This window comes from Oxyura jamaicensis, chromosome 1 (genome assembly GCF_011077185.1).
Source record: "Oxyura jamaicensis isolate SHBP4307 breed ruddy duck chromosome 1, BPBGC_Ojam_1.0, whole genome shotgun sequence".
NCBI lineage: Eukaryota > Metazoa > Chordata > Aves > Anseriformes > Anatidae > Oxyura > Oxyura jamaicensis.
The window spans coordinates 167,527,346-167,554,041 of NC_048893.1; the positions used below are offsets into that span (position 1 = coordinate 167,527,346).

The 26,696-nt window shown below is 42.3% G+C and overlaps 1 long non-coding RNA gene across 1 annotated transcript in view; it reads left to right on the top strand.

Moving 5' to 3' along the window:
* Window positions 1–26,696, top strand: part of LOC118164228 — a 103,708-nt gene that overhangs the window by 5,787 nt on the left and 71,225 nt on the right. Inside the window, exon 2 of the long non-coding RNA XR_004749384.1 lies at window positions 1,407–1,410. This is a non-coding gene — a long non-coding RNA (uncharacterized LOC118164228). The remainder of the gene's footprint in view (window positions 1–1,406; window positions 1,411–26,696) is intronic.

A 26,696-nucleotide genomic window follows, 5' to 3' on the forward strand; every position in this document is an offset into this window, starting at 1 on the left:
ACTCAATGCCCTCGTCCAGATCATTGATGAAGATGTTAAAGAGGACTTACGGTGACTTTTTGAGGGGAGCTGTATCAAATCTACTGATAACATCATTCAATTGAAATTGAAATTCAATTGAAATTCATCAAGGAAAAAACTCTTTGTCCTTTAAAATTCCCTTCAATGGCTCATATATCAATGTTTTAAAATTGTCATTATGTTTCGTAGTAGATAGTGTTCTGATAAAAAAGAAGTTTTTAATGTTATTTGCATCATCTGATTTATAAGAAAAAAGTACATACAGAACAAATTAGGATGGAGGGTATTGGTAGATGGAGATTCCTCTCTGAGAGGCACTGAGGTGCCCATATGATGCCCAGACAATCTCTCTCTTTGCTGCTTGCCCTGGATCCTGTATTAATGACATCACAAAGAGACTACTGAGCTTGGTCAAGCCGAAGGACTATAATTCCTGCTCTTTCACATAGCGACAGCTGAAACCGTGACAAGGAGACTTGAAAACATCAAAAAATCTTATCCCTTGGAAAGATGCTGAAGGGATCAGGAGCACAAGCAGTGTTCTCTTCAATCCTCAGTCTGGAGACTGGGGCCCAAGGAGGAGGCAGTGTATGGATCAGGTGAATGATTGGCTATGTAGCTGGTGCTATGTTCTGGGTTTCATAATTTATATGAAAAAATAATAGTTAAAGCTGAAATTTCCATGATTTATCTGTATTTCTCTGGAAGGTTTCATTATTTGTACCTGTCTACCCATTTCATGATTTCTTTCTCTGATGTTTACTCACTTTCAAGTCTTTTAATTCTGCAACATGCCTTTTATGTTCATCTGCCTCTGGACAAATTTTGACCTTTCATGGCAGTGTAAACAGAAGTACATTAAAAAAAAAAAAAAAAATTAAAAACAAAAATAAGTGGTAGATGTCAAGTGGTCTAGAGCAATCATCAGGCTGGGTACTTCCAGTGGGACAGGCAGAATATTATCTGCTCTGAATCATAATATTTTACTCTAACAGTCCATTGTTTGGTGCTCTGAAGGCTTTGGTGTTTCTGGGAATTAACTCAAACAAATCCATGAAAAACTCAGAAACTAGAGTCAGTTGTACAATTGATGTATCAGATGTCTAGAGGGCATAAGAATCATAATATCTGGACTTCTGCACATTACTTCTTCCTAAATTACAGTTCAAATGCTTAAGGACTCCAGACAGATATTAATCTGGAACAAGAAAATAGCAAAAACGCGTCATCAGGGTACTGTAAAAGGTAAATTCTCTTTAAACAACTTCATTGCACTGAATACAAGGCCATAATGGCAAATTCATACAAATTTTGAGAGCAAACCTGTTTAATTCTGAAGGAATTCAGGTATCTCAGGCATGATTCCAGACTAGCTAACACTTCAGGGAAGTGTTGGCTGATTATATGGAATTCTTATCTGCAAAAGTTTTGTAATGCTTCCTGGACAGCAATAGTAATGATGGAGACATATTTGGGACCCTCATGTACAACTAAATAGATGGCCAGGCCCCAAAGGTCTTTGTGAATTAAATCAAATCTGACTGGCAACTGGTTGTGAGTGGTACTTCCCAAGGCTCTGTACTGGAGCCACTTTTGTTTAGTATCTTTATCAGTAACATTGATGAGGGGATAGGGTGTACCTTAGTATGTTTGCAGGCATCAACACCAAGTGTTGATCTGCTTGAGGGTAGGAAGGCTCTGAAGAGGTATCTAAATAGGCTGGATAGATGGAGCATATCCAATCACATTACATTAAATAAGGCTAAGTGCCAGGTGCTGCACTTGGGTCATATGATGAAGTGATATAGGCTTGGGGAAGAGTGGATGGAATATTGACCAGCAGAAAAGGACCTGGGGGTTCTGGTTGACAGCCAGCTGACCATGAGTCAGCAGTGTGTCCATGAGGCCAAGAAGGCCAATGACATCCTAACTTGTAGCAGAAATAGTGTGGTCAGCAGGACTAGGGATTGTCCCTCTGTAGGTGAGACAGCACCTTGAGTACTGCGTTCAGTTTTGTGCCTCTCACTACAAGGGTATTGAGTTGCTCTAGCATGTGCAGAGAAGAACAACAAAGCTGGTGAAGGGACTAGAAAAAAAGATGTACATAAGTCTCTTTTCTGGGGTAACAAGTGATAGGATGTGAGGTGATGGCCTCAGATTGTGCCAGGGGATATTTATGTTGGATATCAGGAAGAATTTCTTCACAGACAGAACGGTTAGGAATTGGAACAGTCTGCCCAGATAATGTCTTCTTCCCTGGAAGTATTTAAGATTTATGGATGTGGCAATTAGGGACACAGTTTACCAGTAGACTTGTAGTGCTAGATGGATGGTTGAACTTTATGATCTTAAATATCTTTTCCAACCTAAATGATTCTGTGATTCTATTTAAACAAAAATCTCAACAATAGAAGGTTTATCAACCAAAATAAGGGTTGGTACACCTGGGAGAATTTTGCTCTACTGTCACTATACCACAACAAAACTCTGTTGCATAGATTCAGTGTAAAATGTGATTTGCTACTATCTGACTTGTCCTTGGGGAAAATATAAATACATATATTTGTATCCCATGAAAACAAAATATTTTCACCTGTGCTTGTACTGCACAGGTACCAGTACCATGACAACACTACAGAGGATAAGCTTTAATGTAGAACTAGATCCTGAACGATAACATAAGCATTTCAACAGTTTTTATTAGCATTTTATACTACCAAGTAAGTAATTGTTTAATATGCATGGTATATATACAACCATCTTAGAATCTTAAAAAGCAAGACCGATAGCTGCCTACCCCTTTTGTATTGTTTACAGTAGTGTTTGAGTACCATGTATTTTTACTATGGCTGCTAGGAAACAGTAACTAATACTCTCCTGGTTTCATCTATGATTTCTTCTTGCTTACAAGCAAGGTAAAAATCTTTTGACATCTCTTCTCTCTCACTTCATCTCAAATGTGCTGGGAGACGGAATTCATGTTACTTTGATCTTTTTAAATCAAAATAGAAGTTTCTCTATGCTTAATATTGATTTTCTGTGTAGCTCACGCTACACATCACTTATTGTAAAGATAATTGTGCTATTTTTAGTCCCTTTCTCTGGCTCATTAATCTTAACACCTTGTCTATTTTTTTCCCCAACCATCCCATCCCTTCCCATCCCTTCCTTTTTTTTTTTTTTTTTTTCTGCATGAATATGGATTTGAACTGTAATCCCACAGATAACTGCTAAGCAGATGAGAGCATCCTTCTTCATACCCTAGATGTGAGTATCTAGTTGTGTAGTCTTTTATGTGGTATGGTGATTTATATCCCCAAAACTTTTCTGCAGTTAAGATCTTAAGTTGCCTGAATGCAATAGTTCCCAAGCCACTGGAAGAACAGTCAGATACAACAGGCAAACTGCTGTTTTCTCTTTGAATCTGCCCAAACCTATAGAAGGGTAAAACACCTGTAGAGTTAAAGAGGGTGGAAACAGGATAGAGTAAAATGTCATAATTATGAATCCACAGGTAGCAGAAGAGAACCCTAAGTTTTCTTCCCTGTTACTTTACCTAAGTACATAAATTAGTCCTTAATCAAGTCTTGTGGAGAAATCAGGTTTTAAAAAAATATCTCTTCGCATTTCCTGTTGGATATTTCATGATGTCCCTGTGCTAAGTTTGTTAAACCTAGCCAATTCCTTGTACTGATTGCCAGGAATTCTGTTCTTGTGTCTCTAATTGTCCTCATGAACTCTGCATGAGTTTAGGTGAGTGCTTCACTTAAAATTTGGATTTTATTCTGGAAGAAATATTTAATCGGAAGGGCCTTTGCAGAAGTCTGTGTTTGATCTTAAGCTCCCTTAAGCTCCCTATATAGAAAAATATCCTTCCAGAATTAGGTGCAGGGTTTGGCATTTCCCTTTGCTGAACTTCATAATAAAGAAGGTGATCTCAAGAACATTCCATGATTCTCTGAGTCAAGCAGTCCAAGAAATTTTGCATCCACCCTATCACTTGCTTATATATTATTGCAATATATTATTATATATTATTGCAACCTTATTGCACTCTACAGGTACCTGAAGGGAGGCTGTAGCGAGGTGGGGGTTGGTCTATTCTCCCACGTGCCTGGTGACAAGATGAGGGGGAATGGGCTAAAGTTGCACCAGGGAAGGTTTAGGTTGGATATTAGGAAAAACATCTTTACTGAACGGGTTGTTAGTCACTGGAATAGGCTGCCCAGGGAAGTGGTTGAGTCACCATCCCTGGAGGTCTTTAAAAGACATTTAGATGTAGAGCTTAGGGATATGGTTTAGTGGAAGATTTGTTAGCATTAGGTCAGAGGTTGGACTCGGTGATCTTGGAGGTATCTTCCAACCTACACTATTCTGTGATTCTGTGATTCTGTGATATAGCCCATATCTCACCAATTTAATAATAATGTAAGTAACATCAAACAAATACTTGTTTAATCTCTGGACAAAAAAAAAAAAAAAAAAAAAAAAAAAAAAAAAACAACCTACATTTTTTTAAAGACAATGAAATGATGTTGTGTCAATGATATTTCACAGATGTGTTTAAATTTGTGTTGGAATTTAGAACTGTGTTTTGTAGAGAATGAATCTAGACAATTCTTTATCATCAAAATCAAACTGTAGTTATGGTTCCTGAGGAAAAAAACTCACATCTCAGGACTTTGAATATGCTGTTGCTGTGTTTCTGAGATTGCAGTGTTGACACCATACATGTACAAAGACAGCAGACAGCAAAAACATGCAAGAATGAACAAGCAATAATCACTGACATCTATATTCACTAACTTCATCTCTGAAATTTTACTTGATATATAAATTAACCATGCTTTGAGAATAAATTCCTGATTTGCCTTACTATAGGATTTGCCTATATATATATTGGTTATTGACATACACTGGAGATTGGAATGTAATCAAAGAAAAAAAAAAAAAATAGAATTATTACACATTATCATATGCAGTCTTTTCATAATCGAGCAAATGACTGATATTAACAATGTGACTTTGAAATAAGTTATATAAAATATACTTCACAATGCAGAAACAATAAATCCTCCTGGATATTCTTTAATTTATTGCAAATGCATTTAAAAGGCTGACCATAAACATTTATTCTTTTGTCTAATTTAGACTTCATTAAAAATACAGTCTTATTTTGATATTAAGTATCTTACCACAAAAATAAGTCATTTAATTTCATATATATGTAATCCTACAACCATATAGCAGAGAAAATGAGATTACCCAAGTATATTCTTCCACATTTCACATGAATATTACATATATACTTATAACCATCTTGCAGAAATGAGATTACTACTACTTTAAGAATAAGAAAAATTACAGTATGCAACTTGATTATATTTCTTAAGTCATTGTAAAAGACTAAAGAAAACACCCTGATTTAATAATAAAAATGCAGAAGTGTCACTACTAAATCTTTACAGAATTGACTCTTATAATGTATTATCAACACTTGAAAGGAGAAAAGAGTAATTCCCTTTCATTTTTATTTTTACTACCCAAATTAGAAAACACATAGTGAAAAACAACACTACCACCACAAAACCTTCAATAACACTAACATTGTTACTTTAATTATGTTGAAAGAAAAAGAGAAGTATTTTGGGTATGCTTCTATTACCTAATGTAAGACTTTCTTTTTTTCTTTTTTATTAAGCCAAAGAGTTACCAAAGATGTCAGGATCTAGAATCCTGTTTCAGATAGGAGGAATTGACTGTGATATGAGCCTTTTTTAATACAGTCATGATTTTTATGATCTATATACAAATTCCCCTATCCCTGATCGCAGCAGAAATTGCAATGTAAAACGTTAAATGCTGAGCTTTTTTTTTTTTTTTTTTTTTCTTTTTTTCTTTTTTCTTTTTTCCCAGCTATCATTCAGTCCAGAATCCACTCAATCCAAACTTTTCTCAGGACTAAGGAATACAGCAAGAATTCAGGCCTCCCTCTGAAGCATTCTACTTCTTTACACTGTTTTCCCCTTTAGATACAGACACAAAGAACTGTTTTTTAGTGTACATTTCAGCTCTATTTGCTCCATAAAGAAAGATAATTCAATTATTTTATCAAAAGCAAAACCTTAAAAACTATGAACTTGGGATGCAAATATATATTGCACTTAGGAGTCTTGAAATTTCAAGCAAATACCATATGAATAAAATAGTTTCTAAAAGTCAAAGTAGGTTTCAGATTAGTAATAATTGGCTGGAAGTCTTTAACACTCTCTAAGATAGCTCTTTCATCATTTCTATAAGTTATAGTTATATCACATGAAGATCATTTTAAAAAATGCATGAATATGAGTGTCATGTTTTATCTCCAGCAAGTAACTAAGTACCACACAGCCACTCACTCACTCACTCTCCCCAGGTGAGATTGTGGAGAGAATTGGAAAGATAAAAATGTGAGAACTCATGGATTGAGATAGTTTACTAGGTAAAACGAAAGCTGTGTGTACAAGCAAAGCAAAACAAGGAAATAATTTGCTATTTCCCATCAGCAGGCAGTTGTTCAGCCACTTCCAGGAAAGCAGGGCTCATCACACATAACAGTTTTGTAGGAAGACAAACACCATCACTCCAAAAGTTCTCCCCAGCTTTTATTTTTTAACATGACATCAAATGGTATGGAATATCCCTTTGTCCAGTTTAGGTCAGCTGTCCTGGCTGTGTCCCCTCTCAGCTACTTGTACACCCCCATCTTCCTTATGTGCAGGGCAATGTAAGAAGCAGAAAAGTCTCTGGCTCTGTGTAAACACTGCTCAGCAACAACTGAAAACATTGGTGAGTTACCACCACTATTTTCATCAAAATCCAAAACACGGTACCATATGAACTTCTATGAAGAAAATTAACTCTATCCTACCCAAAACCATGACAATATCCACCCCTTAGTCCACCGTCACCGTGAAATGTCCATAAAGTATTGACTGAGTTCTCTGAGTACATGACTTAAATATATATCTGTTATGGTGGTTGCTCAGGATAGCAGAGGTGGTGTATTATGTGAAATTACTGGATGCCAAAGACAGCTTAGGTCAAGTCATTGTATGTCTGTACAGCTTCCTGTGAGACTCATCTTCTGTCAGTTTGAGTGGTTCCTGCTATAGGACTTCCTATAACATGCAACTCAGATCATGTGTTACAACAATTTAAAAGTATATCCATCAGAATCACCACCTCTGGTCCCTTTGAACCAAGCTGCAGGGTTTAACATTGAAGTGAACTCCTCCTCTTGCCCCTCCCAACCCAGGCTTGTCCATTGGCCACTATCACCTAGAGGTGTACTTGCTCTGTCATGGCCTTATCCATGAATCACTATCCCTTCAGAGGTCTATTTACTGCATGGTGGACTTAGCTATGACCACAGACACTTCGGGGTTTACCTGCTCTGGTGTTGATTTATTAATGGGACCAACCTCTTCAGGAGTATACCTGTTGTGTTATGAACTTATCCACAGACACAGTTGCTTCAAGTTGTACTTCCCCTGGCATGGTCTTTTCCGTTGTCCACATTCCCTTCAGAGGTCCTTTCAGACACCTTCTGTGTTCTGGTCTCATCTAAGGCCATAGACACTTCAAGGTTCTGGTGTGGCCAACATAGACTTATCTATGGCCACAGATGCTTTGAGGTGTCCTTGCTCTGGAATGGACTTATCGATGGTCACAGATGCTTGGGACAGTACGTGATCCCATGTAGGCTCATTCACAGATGGCACTCTCTCTAATTCAGGTTAAATCTGGAGTCCCAGCCTGTCCATTAAAGGACAGCACAGGAACAGCAGCAATGTCCCAGTTATCTGCTAGCACCCCTACCAAGGACTGGGACACCTTCCACTAGATCATGTTGACCAAAACTACATTCAACCTGGCTTTGAACACTTCCAGGGATGGGGTATCCAAAACTTGTTTGGGCAACCTGTTCCAGTGTCTCACCACGCAAAATGAAGTTTATATTTTAGGAATAAAGGTAAGATTTCAATACAGAAAGAAGTTTTTCAGGTTTTCTCCACTGGATCATTCTTGTCCTTTGTCAGGTTCTTTCACTCTAAATTGGAAAGATAGGTAGACACTTCAGGAACTAGCTTTTATGATCCATCATTTGATTATTGACAGGAAGTCTTTAGTTCATGCCAGATACCAATATGCTGTAAGATCATAGTGCCAATATATTATGAATTTCCATATTTTATTTTTGTTCAAGAAAGTGAGTGTGAATATTTGCCGAGGCGATCGGCTCCGGGGCAGACGTGTTCTGCAGCGGAGCGGGGGATCGGGACAGGCAGGGCTATTTCCCCAGCATCGAGGCCACTCGAGGCAGCTGAGGGAGCCACCACAATCCGGCAACCCTCATGAGGGATGCTGACGAGGCGTAGGCGGAGCCAGCAGAGCCCCCTCCCCGGCCGTTCAAAAGCAGCCCCTGGGGAGCGCGAGCGACCAGGAGTGCAGTGAACAGGACGGGCAAACAGGGCGGGGCGCGTCAGAAAGGCGGGGCACGTCAGTTTGCACGGCAGTTTGCGCAGGCAGGGCAAGCAGGGAGGGCCGGGCGATTCCCCGCCCCTAAAAACACCTCAACCAACAGCTTTCAACCACTAGCCAGGCCATTATGGTCCTCGCTAGGCAGAGAGCTCGCGCTAGAAAGTCTGTAGGCACCCAGACAGAGTGCCCACTCAGAAGTGTGGCAGTGCAGGTCTCTGGGTGCAGGGAGTGCCAGAGCCTGCTGCTGCCATCCGAGGGAGGCGGAGATACTGAGTGTGTGAGGTGCGAGCAGGTGGACGACCTGGTCCGCCTGGTGGCAGAGCTCAAGGAGGAGGTGGAGAGGTTGAGGGCCATCAGGGAGTGCGAGCGGGAGATAGACTGGTGGAGCAACTCCCTGCAAGGCCTGAAGGAGAAGCACCAGGGTGAGACTCCCCTACTGGGGGTGGACCCCCTGCCCGGTCGCTGTCAGGCAGTGAGAGGGGACCTAGGAGTTGAGGAGGAGTGGAGACAGGTCCCTGCTCGGCGTTGCAGGAAACTTCCCCCACTGCCTGCCCCACCTTCCCAGGTGCCCTTATGCAACAGGTTTGAGGCCCTGGAGCTCGAGAGAGCGGTGGAGGAGGGTGTGACAGAAAAGTTAACCAGGAAGCCCAGGGCGAGGAAGTCTGTTCCATGCCTCAAGACTTCTCCCACCAAGAAGGAGAGAAGGGTGATCGTGGTGGGCGACTCCCTTCTCAGAGGAACAGAGGGCCCTATCTGTCGGCCTGACCCTACCCATAGGGAAATCTGCTGCCTCCCTGGGGCTGGGGTCAGGGATGTCGCCAGAAAGCTCCCCAGCTTGGTTCACCCCTCTGATTACTACCCGCTACTGATAGTCCAGGCTGGCAGTGATACCACTGATGAGAGAAGCCTGAAGGCTATCAGACGGGACTTTAGGGGGCTGGGACGGTTAGTGGACGGAGCGGGAGTACAGGTGGTGTTTACGTCCATTCCTACAGTGGCAAGGAATGGTTCAGAGAGGACACGAAAAGCCCACCTGATAAACACATGGCTCAGAGGCTGGTGCCAACACAGAAGTTTTGGGTTCTTTGACCACGGGGCGCTCTACTCGGCACCTGGCCTGATGGCCGCAGATGGGTCCCAACTGTCTGCAAGGGGAAAACGGATCCTGGACCAGGAGCTGGCAGGGCTCATTGAGAAGGCTTTAAACTAGGTAAGAAGGGGGGTGGAGATGAAACAAAGCCTGTTGGAGGTGTGCCAGGGGGAACAGTGGCAAGGCTGGGGGAGAAGGCTAAGGCCCAGCTGAAGTGCATCTACACTAATGCACGCAGCATGGGCAACAAGCAGCAGGAGCTGGAAGCCATTGCGCAGCACGCAGGCTATGACTTGGTTGCCATCACGGAAACGTGGTGGGACCACTCTCACGACTGGAGTGCTGCAATGTCTGGCTATAGGCTCTTCAGAAGGGACAGGCAGCATGGAAGGGGTGGTGGAGTGGCTCTCTATATTAGAGAGTGTTTTGATGTCATCAAACTGGAGCCTGGGAATGACAAGGTGGAGTCGCTATGGGTTAGGATCAGCAGAAAGGCCAACAAGGGAAGCATCCTGGTGGGGGTCTGTTATAGACCGCCAAACCAGGATGAAGGGACGGATGAGGAGTTCTACAGGCAGCTGACAGAAGTTGCAAAATCGTCAGCGCTTGTTCTTGTGGGGGACTTTAACTTCCCAGACATATCCTGGAAGCACAACACAGCCCAGAGAAGCAGTCCAGGAGGTTTCTGGAGAGCGTGGAAGATAACTTCCTGACGCTGCTGGTTGGCGAGCCTGCCGGGGAGGTGCCCCGCTAGACCTTCTCTTCACAAACAGAGAAGGACTGGTGGGAGACGTGCTGGTCGGGGGCTGTCTTGGGCAGAGTGACCACAAAATTGTAGAGTTCTCGATACTCAGCGAAGTCAGGAAGGGGATCAGTAAAACTGCTGTCTTGGACTTCCGGAGGGCTGACTTGGAGCTGTTCAAGACACTGGTTGGCACAGTCCCTTGGGAGGCGGTTCTGAAACACAGAGGAGCCCAGGAGGGCTGGATGCTCTTCAAGAAAGAAATCTTAATGGCTCAGGAGCGGTCTGTCCCCACGTCACCAAAGACAAGCCGGCGTGGAAGAAGACCGGCCTGACTGAGCAGAGAGCTGTGGCTCGAGCTTAGGAGAAAAAAGAGGGTTTATAATCTTTGGAAAAGAGGGCGGGCCACTCAGGGGGACTACAAGGATGCTGTGAGGCGGTGCAGGGACAAAATCAGAAAGGCCAAATCTCATCTGGCCACTGCTGTTAAAGACAACAAAAAATGTTTTTATAAATACATCAACACAAAAACGAGGACTAAGGAGAATCTCCACCCTTTACTGGATGTGGGGGGAAACTTAGTAATCAGAGATGAGGAAAAAGCTGAGGTGCTTAATGCCTTCTTTGCCTCAGTCTTTAACAGCAAAACCAGTTGTTCTCTGGACGCCCAGTACCCTGAGCTGGTGGAAGGGGATGGGGAGCAGAATGTGGCCCTCACAATCCACGAGGAAATGGTTGGCGACCTGCCACAGCATTTGGATGTACGCAAGTCGATGGGGCCAGATGGGATCCACCCGAGGGTACTGAGAGAACTGGCGGAGGAGCTGGCCAAGCCGCTTTCCATCATTTATCGGCAGTCCTGGCTATCGGGGGAGGTGACATTTGACACCGTTCCCCACAGCATTCTCCTCAGAAAACTGGCTGCTCATGGCTTGGACTGGCGTACACTTCATTGGGTTAAGAGCTGGCTGGATGGCCGGGCCCAGAGAGTTGTGGTAAATGGAGTCAAATCCAGTTGGAGGCTGGTCACCAGTGGAGTTCCCCAGGGCTCGGTACTGGGACCAGTACTCTTTAACATCTTCATCAATGATCTGGACGAGGGGATCGAGGGGAGTTTACAGACGACACCAAGTTAGGTGCGTGTGTCGATCTGCTCGAGAGTAAGAAGGCTCTGCAGGAGGATCTGGACCGATGGGCTGAGGCCAACGGTATGAAGTTCAACAAGGCCAAGTGCCAGGTCCTGCACCTGGGGCCCAACAACCCCAAACAGAGCTATGGGCTGGGAGATGTGTGGTTAGAAAGCTTCCTGGCAGAGAAGGACCTGGGAGTAGTGGTTGACAGTCGGCTGAATATGAGCCAGCAGTGTGCTCAGGTGGCCAAGAAGGCCAACAGCATCCTGGCTTGCATAAGAAACAGCATGGCCAGCAGGTCCAGGGAAGTGATTGTCCCCCTGTACTCGGCTCTGGTGAGGCCGCACCTCGAGTACTGCGTTCAGTTTTGGGCCCCTTGCTACAAGAAGGACATGGAGGTGCTCGAGTGAGTCCAGAGAAGGGCTACGAAGCTGGTGAAAGATCTGGAGAACAAATCTTACGAGGAGCGGCTGAGGGAGCTGGGACTGTTTAGCCTGGAGAAAAGGAGGCTCAGGGGTGACCTTATCGCTCTCTACAGGTACCTCAAGGGAGGCTGTAGCGAGGTGGCGGTTGGTCTATTCTCCCACGTGCCTGGTGACAGGACGAGGGGGAATGGGCTAAAGTTGCACCAGGGGAGGTTTAGGTTAGATATTAGGAAGAACTTCTTTACTGAACGGGTTGTTAGTCACTGGAATAGGCTGCCCAGGGAGGTGGTGGAGTCACCATCGCTGGAGGTCTTTAAAAGACGTTTAGATGTAGAGCTTAGGGATATGGTTTAGTGGAGGACTTGTTAGCATTAGGTAGGAGGTTGGACTCGGTGATCTTGAGGTCTCTTCCAACCTAGACTATTCTGTGATTCTGTGATTCTGTGTTTCTGTGATTTCAGGTTTATGTCATGAAGCACCTAGCTGGCATTCAGATGAGTTTAGAAGACTACGTATGGGAGAACTGCACTGGAAAATATCACCTAATCTATCTAAATTGCACTGCAGTAGTTACGGTTTTTGTCATTATTCGTGAAATACTGTGAACTTTGTTCTGATCTGATAATGCGGAGTCTTACGATCTACTGTAACAGTCAAGTGATTCTTGCTACTAACCCACTGCAGCCGAAGCTCTGGTAATACTACATGTGCTAGAGGTTTGACACCCCAGTATAGTCTATGCCGAACAAACAGTAACCTGTTGTGCCAGATGATGCTGGGGGGAGACCACCGGGTTAGTTTCTGTTTTTGAGGAAAATTGAAATATTTAACCTATGACCCAGAGGAACACCAAGAGGTGAGCACAGCATAAGAGAGAAAAGGTAAATTTCTGTATGCTGCTAACACAGCATAATCCCCTTTCCCCTATACCCCCCCACACTCCCCACATCTCCTTCTTGAGGAAAACTAAAGTATCAGCCTTTCAACTCAGCAGGACATTGGAAGAGTAAAGCGAGCACCAGAGAGGAGTAGAAATATGGAGAAGTTTTTTAACTATTGTTATTAGTGAGGGGGGATTGTTTCTTTGTTTGGTTAGTTGATTTTGTTTGGTTAGTATTTTTTTTTTTGTATTTCTTCATTAATTTCAAACAAATTGTTAAAAAAATAAATGGACTAGCATTAAATTCCAGTCTCCGTATATACAACACATTCCTGTTTGTTGATAGCAGAATCTGGAGTATAACAAATTATTGGAGGATGGAGGCAAAACTTTTTTTGTGAGGCTGCAGTATTTTAGTAAGCTATCTTTCTATTAAAGACTTTAGTGGATGGTAGAAAGCAAGGAATAAAGATAGTGTGTGCTAGATTCTCATGGTCCTCTGCGCTAGCTAGTTTGCTAGTTTCTAGGTTGCTAGCTTCCTATGGTCCTGGAAAACATCTCACATAAATTATAACTGATTTTTTATCAGTCTGGAGGATCACTTGAAGTCTGAGTGAATAGAAGAGGTGGGTTTTCACTCATATGACCCAACATATCAAATCTTGGTGACCTGTATGTTAGAAGGCGTATGTTAGAAAGTTTGCCAAAAATCTGAGAAAAAGATGAGAAAACAATTGGCAACCTAAGAAAGCTCATAATAGGCAGAAAACATGGGTGAAGGTTAACACATACATAAATTTGATTTAAAAATACTTCTGATCATGTCTTTGGTGATTGGAGGGAGGTATGTGTCCCTGCTTTACTCATTTTTTAAAAAGCCAGGCACACCTGGATGAAATCCAAAGAGAAAAATAAATTTACTCTTCCCTCCAAAGCACAATTGCTCGACTCCCAAAATACTGTTTGTCAAAGGAAGTTGGAACCAAAATTGGCATCATTATTTTTCCTCATTTTGCATCTCTCTTCACTTAGGTTTTCTGGTCTTCAACAGAAAAAGAGGTGATTATACCTCTTCCTGAAAAAGACAATCTTCATTTGTGCCCAGGACTCACTCTCATTTTGCCAAGTACCTTCCCTACTTTACATCCTTTGCTCTTCTCTCACAGATCTTACTATTCCACAAGTCTCCTTACATATACTTATGCCACAAGTCTCTTCTGCAGTAACATTTTACATACCGTCAATTTACAAAATCCTGCAGATTGTGTTACATTGTTAGAAAATGCTCAATACATGTCTTGGTTTATTTGTGCCAGAGTGTTAGACAAGCAAATACTAATTGCACCTTGTTTAGATTACTTGTACCTTATTTGTGCAATAGACCACTATTTTGGGTAAAACACAGCTTTCCTACAATATGGTCTACCTCTGCTGCTGTGCCTCCAGCAGTCCTAGCTGCACAACACCCTTTTTCTTTGGGAGATATATAGGATGTATTTTTAAACAAAATACGTGGGACCAGTGTTTTGCTGACTGTGGATATCTCCTGGTATGTGAAGTATGTAACTGCAGAACTTTAAATTCAGGTCTCCTGAGCTCTTCATAAATGTTCTCCTTGAAAATGTATTCAAAAGCTTTTGTTTTAAGTGAAGGTACTGAAATAAGACAGACTTAAAGAAAATGCAAAGTACAGCTTGTTCCAAGCATGCTGACATCATTACTTTTTTTTTTTTTTTTTTTGGTTTGTATTTTATCTCAACATTTGCAGCTGTAATTACATACATGTTTGTAATTTTTATTTCTAGGTTCTAAAGGATTTTCAAGTGACTTAGCAAGTTTGACAGTGGTTTTCTATATCACTGTCCAGTAACTAAACATAAATTTTATTTAAATATCTCTTTTATCTCTGATGTATTTTGTTGTACTAGAAACAAGATATGATTTTTGAAGTATCCTCACTGTTTTGAGTCTAAGTGATTCTGAATGCAATATTTTGTATGTAGTTTTACCTAAAGCAAAACTTGATGTTGAAAAATAATATCTATACACATGTACTTACACATACATCATGGTGCAGAATGTTGAAATTAATGTGGGATGACTGACAATACTATCACACATTAATAATACATGGAATAATTTCTCTTGGGTTATCAAATCATGTATTCATAAAAATCTTCAGGGAGATTATTTGATAGCTGCACTACACATAGCAAAACTATTTTCTAGCAAATATATTCTAGCAGTTTTTACTAGTGAATTCTTCACTGTTGTCAGAATAGTAGCTATGTGTAACAGTAGATCAGAGCATAAACATTTAGGTTTAATCGAAGCCTACAGGGATAAATGTAGATAATACGGAGAAGATTATTCTAGGAGTTATTGAAAAACACCTGAAGGACAATGCAGTCATTGGTCAGAGCCAACATGGGTTCACTAGGGGAAGGTCACATCTAACAAACTTAATTTCCTTCTGCAACAAGATCACCCAACTTGTTGATCTAAGGAAGTCAGTCGATATAATCTTTCTGGATTTCAGTAAAGCTTTCAGTACTGTCTCTCACAGTATCCTTCTGGACAGAATGACCAGAATACAGTTAGATAAAAGCATAGTAAAATGGGTGAACAAATGGCTGACAGGCTAGACTCAAATGGTTCTTGTAAATAGGGTTACATCAGGCTGCCAGCCTGTCACTAGTGGGTTTCCCCAGCGCTCCACTTTAGGACTAGTCCTCTTCAGTGTTTTCATAAATGATTTGGATGAAAGACTTGAAGGTTTTTTGAGGAAGTCTGTGGACGATACCAAACTGGGTAGAGCTGTTGACTCTGTTAGTGAGGTACAGTGGGAAGATCTGGACAAAATAGAGAGCTGGTCAATCATCAACTGCATGAAGTTTAACAAGAGCAAGTGATGGATTCTGCACCTGGGAAGGGGCAAACTTGGTTTTACATATGGACTGGGGGATGAGATGCTGGACCCACAGAAAGGGATCTGGGGCTTTTGGTCAACAGCAAGCTGAACATGAGCCAGCAGTGTGCCTTAGCAGCCAGGAGGGCCAACTGTATTCTGAGATGCATCAAGAATGACATTGCCAGCTGGTTGAGGGAAGGGATCGTGATTGCCCCACTCTACTTCGTGCTGGTGAAGCCTCAGCTTGATTACTGTGTGCAGTTTTGAGCACCATGATATAAGAAATGTATAAAGCTGATAGAGAGTGTCAAAAGGAGGGCAACAGAGATGGTAAGGGGTCTAGAGGGGAAGTCATATGAGGAGTAGCTGAAGTTACTTGGATTGTTCAGCCTGGAGAAGAGGAGACTGAGGGGAGACCTCATCATGGCCTGCAGCTTCCTCACGAGGAGGAGCAGAGGGACAGGCACTGATCTCCTCTCTCTGCTGATCAACTATAGAACCTGAGGGAACGGCTTGAAGCTGCAACAGAGGAGGTTCAGGCTGGGTGTTAGGAAAAGGTTCTTCACCAAGAGGGTGATCAGGCACTGGAACAGGCTCCCCAGGGAAGCAGTCACAGCACTGAGCCTGTCATAGTTCAAGAAAGAAGCGTTTGGTCAACTCTCTCAGACACATTATATGATTTTATTTTATTTATTTATTTTATTTGGGTGGTTCTTTGGGGACCCAGGAGTTGGACTTGATCTTCGTGGGTCCCTTCCAACTCGGATATTCTATTTTTCTATGATAAATATAAACAGAGTTAAGAGAAAATCTACCCAAAATGCACACCTTAACATTCCTGGGAAAAATACAAAATTATATGCTTCAGATATTAAAGTAAAAATGATAGCTCCATATTAAGAAATAATTTATCCTCCCTGTGTATTAATTTCTAAGTAAACTTAGAAAAATCAAGACTATACTTTTTTTGAGGAAGTTCCTTCTTCTTGTCCTTCAAACTATATTTATTTATGCGGAAATAACTAGGCTACTGTACATAAGAAACTTACCATAATACAATCCTGAAGGTAATTTTATTCATCTTGTTAATTTAGCCAGAGCCTTTTTATGTTATTGGCATTCTATGGATTCCTTAACTAAAGCAAAGACTAGACAGTTCACTTATCAATGCTTAGGACTAAATAAAGCAAATTCAGTATTCAGAAAAATTAATCCTAAGCAAATATTGTCTAAATTTAAAGTCACTCAATTTAACTCTTTTAAATCATTACATAGAGACTGTGATTTAAAAACTGAATGTTAGTCCCTGTACATTGACTACAAATGCAGGCCTAGATGACTAATGAGAATTAGATGCCTGTTCGTAAGGCATCAATTTTAAGATGATTAATGTTAGATCAGCAGACCTCTCCCTATATGAGCACGTTGTTTTTGAAAAAAATGCATGTGCCAGTATCAAAAAATATCCCTGAAGAGCAACACACTCAACTCCAGTAAAAATCAATATCTGGCTTTATAACAAATTTTCTAATAATATAACTATAGAAATATAACATATGCTTCTCTGATACATTTCCAGAGTTACGTGTATTTTCTAATTAGCTCATTTTTTTAATCACAAACTAGGCTTCTTTATATACTCATTAACAGAAAGCTTATTTGATACATTTAAACAAGTATATCAGAAGCCATTTATTTACTGAGAACAACAGTGAAATAAAACCAAGTCAAGAAGATGCAATCAGTAATCCTACAATGTATTTTTCTATGGTCTTGGCCCTAGCAATTAATTTCTGTCTAAAAAGTCAACATAGAAAACATTACATGAAAATTATGACATTATTTATATTATTTATATTAACTGTTCATACCCATTACGTAATTTTAAAAGAATGATTGAACCAGAATATTGGTTCCAAAAGCAATTCCTTTGCCATTGAAAGACATATATGAAAGCCTGAGGCCTTGGAAAACATAAGGAGATAGAATTTGTTTCCAGCAGTTAGTGAAAGTCCTTTTTACAGTGAAGTTCCTAGTCACATCTCCTATCATTGCAAAATATATGCCCTCTGTGCTTAGCAAACTGAAAACAAAGATCATTTACATAGCCATTTTCCTACTTATTTCATAAGATTCTGATAATATTTTTATCAGTTATAAATGGTTGTTTAGCATGTATATAGTATGAGATAGATTATAAAACTGTTAAGGTTATTCCAAATAAGCATTAGACTTTTTTTTTTTCTTAACTATTTGAATGACTGAAATGTTACAGTTTGTATTTTCTTTTGGTCAGAACAATTCCGTCTACATTGTGCAACAAAATTTTACTGTGGGGGAAAAAATCTGGATATCCAAAAAAAAAACAACACACAAGCCCTCTCATTGCAAAGTTCATATTTAAGGCAATGCTTGCCATGGCAGCTGGCACCCTTGATTAGAATGTACAGCAACAAAGATATCAAAGACATCAAAGATGAGATGAGAAAATATATATATATATCATTCATAATATAAGCTTAATATTATGAGTTAAACCTAAGAGACTGATATCTAAAACTCTAACATGCTGAAGAGTGACATAGATTCCACTGCTTTTTTTTCTTCCCCCTAAATATTCTTTAGGCATCTTTGGAGGGACTGAGATCCATATATTCATTCACATACCAGCTGTGAGATGTAGTTGCCTTAGTATAGTAACCTAGTGCCATTTGCTTTTCCTAGAATGTTTCCAGATTTTGTATAGGCATGCTCACAGGACTTATGGGTACCATTGTCTTTTGGACCAAAATTTGGAAACCAAGAAAGTTTTCCCAAAGTCACTAAAGTCATGTTATATTTGTATAAAGAGAAAAATAAATCTAACCAGTTATCTGCAATGTGGAAGTCTAAAATAAGTCTCTGCTTTCCCACTATTTAATTAAGTCTAGTCTTTGCAGCAGGTAGACACTAGAGAGCTAGTCATCTTATTAGATTTAGTTATTTACAATGACAATAATCAATTTCTGAACTCCTTTGATTTTGTTGATTGCAAAGGTCCTCATTGACTACACTGAGATTACACAGCTAAATCACCTAACAGACACCTTTCTGATGGCTATGAAAGATTCAAATGTGACATTCCAGAGATTAAACTAACCTTACCCAAGATGCCAGCTATTTAGAAGGAAGTCAGATGCAGAAGGTAGTCAGAATATATCTGCTTTTTATGGGGGGGTGTTACACCTATCATAAAGTTGCATCCCATCAAAAGTACCTTTTAGCATGCAAAAAACTCTGCTGAGACTGGTGAAGTTTCACAGATGTTAACTTTGATGACTAAAGAATAAGCAAGACTCCAAACAAGCAAACAAGGCTTTGAAGAAATAATCTGAATTGTTTATTCAAAATGCAGTTTGGCATTTAGAAAAAAATAAACAACGTCCAATAACTAAGCATTTTGATGACCCTGTTCGGGTACCACTGAACAAGTATACAATGAAGCAAGCAAACAAGCAAGAAAATAACCAACCCAAAAGTCCTGATTACAAACATATAGGAATATTCATACAGGATTCAGATGTGTCTATTTATCAACACAGCACAAATAAGAAATATATTCTTATAATCTATTATATAAAATAGATTTTTTTTTAATCTCTTGAGATTCCATCACTTTCTGTCCTCAGTCTATCACTTCTTTACTCTTTAAAACATAGTTAAAATAGCTGACTTCCTTTCTAGAGAGCTTTGAGGTATAAAAATTGAGGATCACCATGAATACAGATTTTTAAAAGTTATGTTTTATTTTTAATACACTCGCTAAGACATTGTTAATTTGAACAGCATTGTGGAGATAGACTACCGGACCCACTCCCTACCTTTCCTGAGACAGGCCCAAAAGGCAGACAGACCACATGATATAGCAGATTCCATATGCTCTCTTCACCTGGCTGAACACAGTGATTCAAAGGATAAGAGGCGATGGCAAAAGGATGCTACCTGGCACAGCAGGCTTGTCTCCTCAGTGACTTGATTACCCCACCTTCCCAGGTGTCCTTGTGTAATAGGTATGAGCCCCTGCAAATTGAACTGAACAATATTGAGGATGATGGTTCATCTGGCATGGAGGTATTGCTGAGTCAGCCTGTGCCCTGCATGAAAACTGCTTTTGCAAAGAAAAAAATAAAAATAAACAAAATAAAAATAAATAAATAAATAAATAAATAAATAAATAAATAAATAAATAAAAGATGGGTCATTGTCATATGAGGCTCCCTTCTGAAGGGAACAGAAGGCCCAATATACAGACCACACCACTTCATACGGAAGTGTGCTGCATCTCTGGGGCCTGGGTTAGAGATGTGAAGAGAGAGCTTCCTACCCTGATGCAGCCCTCAGATTATAATCCGCTACTGATTTCTCAGCTAGGCAGAGATGAAGTTCCAACAAGTCCAAGGACAATCAAGAGAGACTTCAGGGCCTTGGGAAAAGAGATTAAGGGATCAGGAGCACCAGTAGCATTCTGCTCCATCTCTCCAGTTGCAGGAAACAGAGAGCCATGCAACAGCAAAGGCAAAAGGGATATTGATGGGTTAAAAACCCAGAAGTGCCTGAGAATGATCACATAGGAATTAGGACTTCGGCACCCAAAAAGGTGACAGGATCACTAACTCAGCTGAAAGGCATCTATACCAATGAACACAGCATGGGAGCTGGAAGCCATTGTGAAGCAGGAAAACTATGATATACTTGCTATCACAGAAGCATTGTGGTATGATTCACACAGCTGGAGTGCTGCAGTAAATGGCTATAAACTCTTCAGAGGGGATAGGCTAGGAAGGAAATACAGTGGGGTAGCCCTGTTAGATTGTCTAGGGCTGAACAATGGTAATGACAGGGATGATTGTTTATTGGTAAGAACTGGGGAGAAGGCCAACAATGTAGATGTCATGGAGAGAGTCTGGTATAGACTGCCCAACCAGCAAGAAGAGGCAGATGAAATATTCTATAAGCAGCTGGGAGAAGTCTCACAATTGCTAGCCCTTGTTCTCATGGGGAACTTCAATTTACCAGATGTCTGCTGGAAATACAATACAGAAGAGAGAAAACAGTCTAGGAGGTTTCTAGAGTGTGTGGAAAATAATTTCCTGACAGAGCTAGTTAGTAAGGCAACAAAGGACGCTGCCACACTGAAACACTGAACCTTTTGTCTGTCAACAGGGAAGGACTTGTGGGTGATGAAAGCTGGAGGCCGTCTTGGGCATAGCAATCACAAATTAATAGAACTTTCAATTCTTGGAGAAGTAGAGAGATCAGCAGAACTGCCACCTTGACTTCGGCCTGTTTAGGAGACTGGTTGGAGGAGTCCCTTGGGAGGCAGTCCTGAAGGGCAAAGGAGTCCAGAAAGGCTGGACACTCTTTGAGAAGGTGTGGTGGTTTTACCGTGCTAGGCAGCTGAACACCACAACCGCTCTCTCACTCCCCCTCCTCAGATGAGGAGGGGAAGAAGTAAAGGAAAGAACAACTCAAGGGCTGAGATAAGGATAATTGAATTAAAGAAGAAAAAAAAATATTAAGGAAAGATTACTATTAATTAAACAATTCAACTAAAGGGAAAAAAGGGAAAGGGGAAGAGGGAGGGGGGAAAGGAATAACAAAACAAAAGAAGCAAAGGCTCTGTGGAAGTGCAGAAGAAACAAATTACTCTGTACTTCCCACAAGTGAGCAATGCTTGACCACGTCCTTGAAGCAGGGCCTCAACGCATGTAGCCGGTGTTTGGGAGGAGGACAGACATTTTTGCAATGAGAGCCCACCCCTCCCCTCTTCTTCCTTTTTCCACCTTTTATTTCTGAGTGTGACATCATATGGTATGGCATATCCCTTTGGTTGGTTGAGGTCAGCTGCCCTGGTGATGTTTCTTTCTCACTTTTTTTTTTTTTTTTTTGCCCACCCCCTAGGAGGGTTAGAGAAAGTCCTGATGCTTTGCCAGCACTTCTCAGCAGCAGACGCAACACTAGTGTGATACCACTGCTGTTCTAGCTACAAGTGCAGAGCGCAGCACTCTATGGGCTGCTGCAGGGAAAATTAACATCCCAGCCAGATCCAGTACAGAAAGAAATCTTAAGGACCCAGGAGCAGGCCATTCCTGTGTGCCAAAAGACCAGCCTGAACAGAATGTTTTGTCTAGAACTAAGGAAGAAAAAGAGATTTTCTGAACATTGAAAGAAGGAGCAGGCCACTTAGTAGGATTACAAATATGTCATGAAGCTATGCAGCTAGAAAATCAGAAGGGTCAAAGCCTAACTGGAGCTTAATTTGGCTACTGTTAAAGGCAATAAAAAATGCTTCCGTAAATACATTAGCAACAAAAGGAGGACTAAGGAGAATTCATTTATTGGATGTGGAGGGAAATAGAGTGATGAAGGATGGGGAAAAGGCTGAGGTACTTAATGCCTTCTTTGATCAGTCTTTAGTAGTAAGATCAGTTTTCTCTGGATACATTGAGCCCTCCCTGCACTGGAAGATATGGATGGGGAGTAGACTGAGGCCTTCATAGTCCAAGAAGAAATGGTTAGTAACCTGTTACACCACTTAGATGCACACTGGTCTGTGCAGACAGATGGGGTTCACACAAGAGTGCTGAGGGAGTTGGCATAAGTGCTCAACAATCTGCTTTCCATCATTTATCAGCAGTCCTGGTTATCAGGGGAGGTCCAAGTCAATTGGTGGTTAGCAAATGTGACACACATCTACAAGATGAAGATCCAGGAAACTACAGACCTGTCAGTCCGACTTCAGTGCCGGGGACGGTTATGCAGTAGATTATCTTGAATGCCATCATGTGGCACATACAGAGCAACCACGTGATCAGGCCCAGTCAACAAGGTTTTATTAAAGGCAGGTCCTGATTGACTAACTAGATCTCTTCCTATGACAAGATGAAACACTTAATGGTTGAGGGAAAGACTATGGATGTTGTCTACCTAGAGTTTAGTAAAGCTTTTGACAGTGTTTACCACATCATTCTCCTGAAGAAAATGGATGCTCAAGGCTTACAAGGACATATGCTTCACTGGGTAAAAAAACTGGCTTGGTGGCTGGGCCCAAAGTGTTGTGATAGAGTTAAATCTAATTGCAGTTCAGTCACGAGTGGTTTCCTGCAGGGCTCGGTACTTCAGCTAGTTCTCTTCAATAACGTTATCAATGACCTGGACTAGGGGATTGAGTGCACCCTCACTAAAACTGCAGATGACGCCAAGTTAGACAGAAGTGCTGATCTTCTTGATGGGAAGGAAGGTTCTACAGAGGGATCTGGAAAGTCTGGACCAATGGGCAGAGGCCACCTGTATGAGGTTCAACAAGAATAAGTGCTGGGTCCTGCACGTGAGTCACAACAACCCATGCAATGGTACAGTCTGGGGGAAGAGTGGCTGGAAAGCTGCCTGGTGGAAAAGGATCTGGAGGTACTGGCTGATAGCCAGCTGAATATGCTACCTGATACTTCCTCTCTTCATTTATTTCCAGTCAAGTTGGATGCCCTTGCAAGATACTACCCATGTGTGATACATACAGAGTATGACACAATATTCCAGAGAGACGTGCCAGAACATTGATCCTGAATCCTGGTCACTCTTTGTGGCCTTAACACAGAAGGTCTTCTCTTCTTCAAATAGTTTCCATTACTGGAGGAGGATTTTTAAAGGTATGAATTATTTACCAGAAGTGACCTGATAATTTAGATAAAGACTCTCAGCCTATATATGACAATTAGCTTCACTCACTTTATACCCAATTCTTATTTCTTTAGAAACCACACTGAGTCTCCTAATAGGGTGTTAATGTTGGTGATGATCAGATTTTTTTTTTTCTCCTACTGCTAGAAATCAATGTACATTTACTTTATTTAGCAATAGAAAGCAAATGAGACTGATGCTATTAGTTATTAATGGTTTGTGTTACTGTTTCAGGTACCAAATTGAATGAGTTAAACTTTCAGTACAAGGAAATGACAAACAAAGCAGGGTTTTTCATTTAAAAGGGGAAAGGGGGAGGAAGAGATGCATTTATGCTCTATGATTTTCTATGATTTTAATGGATTTCCAAGTGCTGCTTAAGATCCTATGAATAATGTGCAACAGGAAAAAAACAATAACTGATTTAAGTATTCTGAACAATTGTTCTTCATGACTTCAGTATTTACACAGAATCACAGAATCACAGAATTTCTAGGTTGGAAGAGACCTCAAGATCATCAAGTCCAACCTCTGACCTAACACTAACAGTCCCCACTAAACCATATCCCTAAGCTCTACATCTAAACGTCTTTTAAAGACCTCCAGCGATGGTGACTCCACCACTTCCCTGGGCAGCCCGTTCCAATGTCTAACAACCCTTTCGGTAAAGAAGTTCTTCCTAACATCCAACCTAAAACTCCCCTGGCGCAACTTAAGCCCATTCCCCCTCATCCTGTCACCAGGCACATGGGAGAACAGACCAACCCCCACCTCGCTACAGCCTCCCTTGAGGTATCTGTAGAGAGCGATAAGGTCACCCCTGAGCCTCCTTTTCTCCAGGCTGAACAAGCCCAGCTCCCTCAGCCGCTCCTCGTAAGACTTGTTCTCCAGATCTTTCACCAGCTTCGTTGCCCTTCTCTGGACTCGCTCAAGCACCTCCATGTCCTTCTTGTAGTGAGGGGCCCAAAACTGAACACAGTACTCGAGGTGCGGCCTCAGCAGAGCTGAGTACAGGGGGACGATCACCTCTCTAGCACTACTGGCCACACTGTTTCTTATACAGGCCAGGATGCTGTTGGCCTTCTTGGCCACCTGAGCACACTGCTGGCTCATATTCAGCCGACTGTCCACTGTCACTTCCAGGTCCTTCTCTGCCTGGCAGCTCTCCAACCACTCATCTCCCAGCCTGTAGATCTGCTTGGGGTTATTGCGCCCCAGGTGCAGGACCCGGCACTTGGCCTTGTTGAACTTCATGCAATTGGCCTCGCCCCATCGGTCCAGCCTCTCCAGATCCTCCTGCAGAGCCTTCCTACCCTCGAGCAGATCGACACACGTACCTAACTTGGTGTCGTCTGCAAACTTACTGAGGGTGCACTCAATGCCCTCATCCAGATCATTAATGAAGATATTGAAGAGGACCGGCCCCAGCACCGAGCCCTGGGGAATGCCACTAGTGACCAGCCTCCAACTGGATTTGACTCCATTTACCATGACTCTTTGGGCCCGGCTATCCAGCCAGTTTCTAACCCAACGAAGCGTGCGCTAGTCCAAGCCATGAGCAGCCAGTTTCCTGAGGAGAATGCTGTGGGGAAACGGTGTCAAAAGCCTTGCTGAAGTCAAGGTAGACCACGTCCACAGCCTTTCCCTCATCCACCCAGCGCGTCACTTTGTCATAGAAGGAGATCAGGTTCGTCAAGCAGGACCTGCCCTTCATAAACCCATGCTGACTGGGCCTGATCGCCTGCTTGCCCTGCAAGTACTGCGTGATGACTCTCGAGATAATCTGCTCCATGAGCTTCCCTGGCACTGAGGTCAAACTGACAGGCCTGTAGTTCCCCGGGTGTACCCTCTGGCCCTTCTTGTAGATGGGTGTCATGTTTGCTAGCCGCCAGTCAACTGGGACCTCCCCCGATAGCCAGGACTGTTGATAAATGATGGTAAGTGGCTTGGCCAGCACCTCTGCCAGTTCTCTCAGTACCCTTGGGTGGATCCCATCCGGCCCCATTGACTTGTGCACATCCAAGTGCCGTACCAGGTCACCAACCATTTCTTCATGGATAGTGAGGGCCACATCTCTCTCCCCATCCCCTTCCACCAGTTCAGGGTACTGGGTATCCAGAGAACAACCGGTATTGCTACTAAAGACTGAGGCGAAGAAGGCATTAAGCACCTCTACCTTTTCCTCATCTCTTGTAACTAAGTTTCCCCCCGCATCCAGTAAGGATGGAGATTCTCCTTAGTCCTCCTTTTTGTGTTGATGTATTTATAAAAACATTTTTTGTTATCTTTAACGGCAGTAGCCAGATTGAGCTCCAGATGAGCTTTGGCTTTTCTAATTTTGTCCCTGCACAGCCTCGCAATATCCTTATAGTCCTCCCTAGTGGCCTGCCCACTTTTCCAAAGATTATAAACCCTCTTTTTCCTTCTAAGCTCAAGCCACAATTCTCTGTTCAGCCAGGCTGGTCTTCTTCCCCGCCAGCTCGTCTTTGGGCACGTGGGGACAGACCGTTCCTGCGCCATTAAGATTTCCCTCTTGAAGAGCGCCCAGCCTTCCTGGACTCCTCTGCCCTTCAGAACCGCCTCCCAAGGGACTCTACAAACCAGTATCCTCAGCAGCACAAAGTCAGCCCTCCGAAAGTCCAATACAGTGGTTTTACTGGTCCCCTTCCTGGCCTTGCCAAGAATAGGGAACTCCACCATTTCATGGTCACTCTGCCCAAGATAGCTCCCGACAATCACATCCTCCACCAGTCCTTCTCTGTGAAGAGAAGGTCTAGCGGGGCACCACCCCTGGTAGGCTCACTAACCAGCTGTGTCAGGAAGCTATCTTCCACGCTCTCCAGAAACCTCCTAGACTGCTTTCTCTGGGCTGTGTTGTGCTTCCAGGATATGTCTGGGAAGTTGAAGTCCCCCATGAGAACCAGCGCTGACGATTTTGCAACTTCTGTCAGCTGCCTGTAGAACTCCTCATCTGTCTCCTCGTCCTGGTTCGGCGGTCTGTAACAGACCCCGACCAGTACACTAGCCTTGTTGGCCCCGCCGATCCTAACCCTAAGGGACTCGACTTTGTCAAGCCCAGCCTCGAGTTCTACAACATCGAAAGACTCTCTAATATAGAGAGCCACTCCACCACCCCTTCTGTGCTGCCTGTCCCTTCTGAAGAGTTTATAGCCAGTCATTGCAGCACTCCAGTCATGAGACTGGTCCCACCACGTCTCCGTGATGGCAACCAAGTCGTAGCCTGCCTGCTGCACGATG